Genomic DNA, 6,704 nt, shown 5'->3' with positions numbered 1-6,704 from the left:
GTTAGTCACATGATACACAGGAGTTGAGACAAAGAAAATCTTGCTAGTTTTTGAGTAATTTATCTGAAAAGCTGCACGTCTACAAGTAACTATCGGTATTTAAAATGTTCGATTAAATAATCACAGCTCATGACTGTGAAGTAACTTGATTATTCCTTTAAATTCTTCTATCACTTTGAATACTATTTATCTTGTAACTCAGTCATAGTCTAGAACACCTCGTCAACACATAATTCAATTTAAATTAGTGCAGACCGGTGTCTATATTACATTTATTAAAAGAGACGATCAGTGGCTTATTTGAAACGTCTTAAAAGGGAGTCTAAGAAGAATAAACTTGTAAATAATTAACTTAAAGCACTGAGTATTGATGACTTGAAGATGGTCTGAGCTTCATATTAAAATTGTGACTCAACACAAGAGTAATTCTTGTTACATTTATGACTTAAAAGCTTTTTGTTTACAAATCACAAATGAACAAATCATGTGATGGTGTATTTATACAAGTGTTTTTCAAGGAAATCCCTCGGATCACGTGATCACATGAGGGAATCCGGCTTCAGATGTTTTCATTCTTCAGCTTCACTTTGATCAATCTGACGTGATGTTGTTCCACAGGAACGTCTGTGACTCTCGTAGAGAAGAATTTTTTCTGAAATAGCGGATTAAAATAATTATAATTCAGATCATCTAGTGAATGAGAACATATTTATAATTTTTGTAATAATTTAATATCCACTCCTGTCACTACAAAAACTTGTGATCGGAAGTCTGACCTTTTTAACATTGATGCATATGAACTTTGAATAAGTGGATAAGTACGTCCGCGCGTTTTTTGTGCGTACGATACCTTAGTACATGAGACCCTGAGCTGTGTCTTAAGTACTTGCGTACTTAAACTTAGTATTTTTAGTGCATAAGTGCGTCTCAATTCTTCGTATGCGAAATGTATTGCTCCATGAACACTAAATTGGCGTACTAGAACCAAGTTACGTCATATATATAGATATATATGACGTATATATATATTTATATATACATATATATATATATACATATTTACATATATATGTATATATATATATGCAAGACAGGTGCATTTTCAGCCAGCAGTAGGAGGATGACACGTCTTCGATGATGATACCGGCGTAAATATCTCGCAAATTCGTTTCTCATATTTATTGTTTCAAAAAGTGCTTCCAGCAGGTGGTGATAGTGTTCCTACAACTGTTTGAAATCATCGTTAAATATTAGTAGAAGAAGAAGCTGTCGCGTCATTTCCTGTTAGTGCGTAGCGACAGTGTTTGTTTTGAGACGTACTATCTGTCGAGATTTTGCGTACTAGTTAGTACGTACACTATCCTGATGCATACTAACCTCCAGTGCACTTAGAGAAGTATGCGATCTGAGACACAGCACAGGTGTTTATTGCTAAAGTGGTGAAACAAAATGCCAGGAAATAATAGTTGTTTGATCCGCGTCGAAACCTTTTAAAGCCCGAACATCCTTAACTGATCTGCATTCTGGAGGGAGAACAAACGGCATGTCGCTCTCTTCAAAATGCTCAAAAAACAAGGTTATTTCTGACCCTGGTAGAAAGAACTTGAGGGAGGTCAAGTGAATACTCTTTGCAACAGAATCTCTGTGACAGGAAACAGGATGCTTCGCCTCCGAACAGCATCTCATAACACACTCAGTGCCTCTCTGACTTTCTTTCCCCTTCCTCACTTCTTTCACACACTATCAATTTTACTTCTCGCTCAATCTCCAAAATCCTCCAGTTTTCATGCAAAGGCTCGATTAGTTACAAGCGTTTTTTCGCCCGCTGAGTTCCTGCTTCTTTTGAGAAGGAGGTTCATCTCACAGCTCGGCGTAGAGGAAGAAGTCGTTCCTCCGCCTTTCAACCGTCCTCGCAACCTGCAGGAAGCGCGTACGCGACTCCAATTATACGTTGTGTATTCCCGCAGAGCGTTTGACATCTGACAATGTACACTCGAGAATGGCTGAAAGTATATTTGAAAAATGAATATTTGAGACATCTTTATTTTGGAATTACTAATAAGTTAATTTAAATATTGGAGTACTGTTTAATTTCTCTGACAAACACGAAATGATACCTTTAACGACATGAAATACATTTTATGATAGTTTTTTAAGTTTATATTAATGGGGGTCATGTGCCCTCTTTCCCTTGACCTGATCCGGTTTCCTTCCACCCTAAAACCTTCACTGAGAGCTCAGTGGTTTAGTAATTTTCAAGTCATTTTGTCGAGTCTATAAGGTTTTGAACACATCTGTGGGAATTTTAGGTTGGCTGTTATGGATCAAAAAGTGATTTAAATATTCATAAATTGCCTTCTTGAAGAATATTCTTTCTATGACATCACGTGGTATAGTTGGACAACATTTTGCTATGATACTACGAGGCCTGCTTACTAGTCCAGAGGACCTCTTTTCTGGATCCTGGAATGTCAACATTGTTTTAGATGCCCTCACAGCCAATCGCAGTCCACTGTATCGCCACCTGGATACAGGGCGGATACTATACATACTGTAGTAACTAGAATATTTTTAGTATTGTCCGAGTACTTGACTCTGGTGTTGCAGAATTTACAGACCATATGACTCTTGGCGAAGTCGTAACTGCTTTCATTTGTTTCTAAACCAAAATATTTCCAAACATCAGCTTTAAAAGCTGCTGGAATCGACTGTATCCTCTCGTCCTCAGTCGTCACCTGGACCTCGCAGGATTGTATTGTTCCTTTAAGCTAATGATTGCTAAAGTTTGATTGCAATATACAGACTTACAAACCGTGTGTACATTTACATATTAATTGTGAATAATAAAATGGATTATTTTACTTTACACACACTTTATTGAAAGATAAAATAACTTGAATAAAAATTAAATATAATAAAAGCTAAAAAATTGTTTATATTGGATATAGATACAGTATTGTGAAAAACATATTGTGATATATCAGTGTATTGATAGTTTCTCACAGTCCTAGGATAGCAGTTGTGCAAGAGTCAACACTACAACTCCCATAATGCACTGCAATGGTTGCAGCAGACTTATTTGTTTTCTTTATTTCACAATTATTATAGATTTATATAATGTCTACAAATTATTATTTTTTATAAGTAAATAAAAAACGAACTTATTTTGTGAAGTACACGATGAGATTGAATTAAACATAAATAATATACTGTATATATATTTTTTAAAAAGCTTTTTCCTTTCCAATTTTCAATATTAAAGAACATGACATTTGCTGAAGCAAGTACAAGAGTTCCGTGGTATTTATAGCAGAAACATGATCCGAAAACAAAGCTCAAAAAGAACAGAACCAGCAAATATCTCTCTCTCTCTCTCTCTCTCTCTCTCTCTCTCTCTGATTGCTTGGGTTGATATCATTATCACAGTATCTTCAAAATGAATTCCTCTTTTCCCCCCTCATTCATTCCTGGCCATCCAGCGGCTTCTGAAGCTGTCAGGGCATCTAAACCCGCTAAAAGCAGGATAAACAATTTAGGCACTTTCATCAGGCCGTGGTGGCTGCTCAGATTAAAGGAGAGCACCGCTCAATTTAAAAGGCTCTCCATGTTTCTCTCTCAATCAGTGTAAACAAAAGAAAAGAAGCATCAAACGACACAAACTTTGAACTGCTTTTTTTTTAACATCTCCGTTGCTAAAGTATGATTATGCTAATTAACCGTGTTTCTTTCTCTTTTTTTTGTTCTTCTTTGGAGTATTTCCAAAAATCAAATATTGCGAAGATGTCACACTTACCGGAGCATCGCCGTCATGTTTTTTTTTTCTTCCCCTCCTCCGTTTCTTCTTCAGTGAATTTGAAATGCCACGATAACAAAAGCAGGAAAAAAACAACAAAAACACGACAGAATAATTCGCAAACCCGCAGCGTGAAACCTGGGACTCCAGTGTTTTTATTTGAGCATGACACCAAAGATATACACCTCGTGCGATAAATCCACAGTGACTCTTGCATACCTCGTGACGGATTTTAAAGACTGCTGCTTCTCAGCGCGCAAATTCTCTATCACTTTTCCATCCCTTTTTCTCCGCTGCGACACAAATGGAAAACAGTTTTAACTTTGTTTAAGATGCGTGTCTGTCTCGGCACACGCCTGATGGAATACTGAAAATACTACTGCGTTCTAATGCAGTACCATTACCAGTATTATAGAATGTGGAAATGGATTGAATATCGGGGTCACTGGGTGACTGGAGCATGTCCCAGCTACTTCGGGTAAAAGGCGAAGGGACACCCTGAACAGAATTTCACAAACATAAATTGGTGTTTTACCATCACCCACATGTTTATTTACCAAGATAGTTTCTAATAAACCAACTGAAAAACCCATCAGTGCCCGTATTATTCAGGTAAAATGTTTGCTTTAGTAAGGGTTTTGAAGAAAAGTAAATAAATAAACCTAAACATTAATTCAAATGATTAAAGAGAAAAAAACAATGATTTAATAAAAACCAAGTACCCCAAAGAAAACTCACAAAGAGAGTAAGTTTAGGTGTTTTATAGGTGCAACAAGTGCGGAAAGGAGCTGAACTTAACCATCCTTATTTGATATGTATTAACTATGGAATAGATCTCATTGAAATTGGACCTATTTGAATTTTCATGAGGGGCCTTCCTGCCCCCCTTGCCGCCCCCTAACAATTTCCCAAAAGGAGCTACAATTCTGGGAAACTCTCTTATTTAAGTTTGTAATGCATATGGTTTGAAATGGCATCAACATTTTACATATTCAAATTGTCACGGGGGTCTTCTGCCCCCCTTGTGCCCCCTAACAATTTCCTACAAGGAGCTGCAATTCTGGGAATCTCTCTTATTTAGTTTGAATATGTTAAATGTTGATGGCATTTCAAACCATATGTATTACAAACTGTCATGGGGGTATTCTGCCCCCCTTGTGCCCCCTAACAATTTCCTACAAGGAGCTGCAATTCTGGGAATCACTCTTATTTAAGTTTGTAATACATATGGTTTGAAATGCCATCAACATTTTACATATTCAAACTGTCATGGGGGTCTTCCGCCCCCCTTGTGCCCCCTTTCCTTTGACCTGATCGAGTTGCCGCCCCCCTAAAACTTTCACAAGACTTTACTAGTCCACGTTTTAAAAATTGCCAGCGGTTCCGGAGTCAAAAGGACATAGATCTTAACAGATATGCTGTTTGTTATACGGTACTAGCTACAGTTTTTTTTTATTGGATACAAAACCACGAAAATTTGACATTTTGAATGGTCATGTTTTGTAGTTTGAAATATCGTATTGTCTATGGAACAAGATCACTTACAATTAAAAAGGGTGCTAGTGTCCCGTCTCTGTTTCAGGGGCTTTTATTTTGTATCGTTGTTCCCGCTCTCTCTCTCTCCATCTTGACAGTCGGCGAGGGCAGTGCTCTGCGAGAACCACAGCTTCCGACGATGAGCGATCTAAACCGTGAATTCTCTCTGACTCGGCGTCAGCACGTTGCCCTCGATACCCCCGTAAATCTCGCTACTGCCTCATTCTTGTCAATCCTTTTTGTTCTCTTTGGCGAGTTTGATTCAATTTTTGTTTCTCACTCTTAAGTAAGATGTAAGCTAGAGTTTAAAGTGCATGTATCCAACAATACAAGCAGCAAAGTCGCTCTCAGAATACTGTGAACACTGACATTGACGTTTAAAGTGTTTTTTTGGGTCATATTTCCTGTTAAGGAGGAACGTTGACAGACGTCCAAGCGAAAGAGACAGAACCTGCTTGAACACGACGAAATAATCAACTTCAACAAGAAGCGCACGACCGTAAGGTGGTTAAGTAGTGAAAGGAAGTCTTCGGAGGAAGACGAGCGTCTAAATAAAACATTCTCGTATTGACTCAGCTTATACATGTTGACTTTACAGATAAGAGGGGGGAGGACCCCCATTCCTGTACACCTGCCATGACCAGTGAGTCATAACTGACTTCCTTTTCTGTTGCTGTGATAGAGACAGTGATCACAAGGTTGGAGGGTGTGATTGTTGCCAGTCATATTTTAGGATACTTTTTAACCATTAATTTACACTTAATGTGTTGATTTGAGTGTGTTTTAAATAGATCTTTGATCTCTAGTGTACTCATCAGTATGTGTCAGTTTGTACAAAACTCTTTTTATTTAAGTATTTACATTAGACAATTATCTTAAGCCCCGCCCACTGAAAAACGCTTTTTTTCTAAAGATGAAATTCTTTACCATAACCACACCCACTCTGCTGTGATTGGTCAAACATCGAGGTTTGTCACCACTCGTCATGAATCCTGGAAGTCTCCACCTTCAAGGGACTCATTGTTTAAACAAAGCGGGCGTGATTACAACCAGCTACAGGAGACGTGAATCAATTATTATGTCATAATGGAATCCCCTCTCGTAACCTCTTGTTTGCCCAGATTTCAGACTGGGGTGAACTTTATAAAGTAATAACTTTGGTCATGATGAGGGACTCACTGCGTCTTGAAGCGGAAAACTTCAACATTTGAAACATGTGAGTGAGTCGGGAGAGTTGAGAGTTTGACATCCGTTGCCCTTTAAGTCAACACCTGCTGCTACTTAACTGACTTGAATTCCTAAAAAAAAACAGACGAGCCATGAAGTGGAGAGACGTCTTTGAAAAAGAACAAAGGCCATAGACGTATTTTCCTGC

Source organism: Callionymus lyra, chromosome 14, assembly GCF_982586985.1.
Source record: "Callionymus lyra chromosome 14, fCalLyr1.hap1.1, whole genome shotgun sequence".
NCBI classification, from domain to species: Eukaryota; Metazoa; Chordata; class Actinopteri; order Syngnathiformes; family Callionymidae; genus Callionymus; species Callionymus lyra.
Note: the sequence above shows the minus strand (reverse complement) of the source record.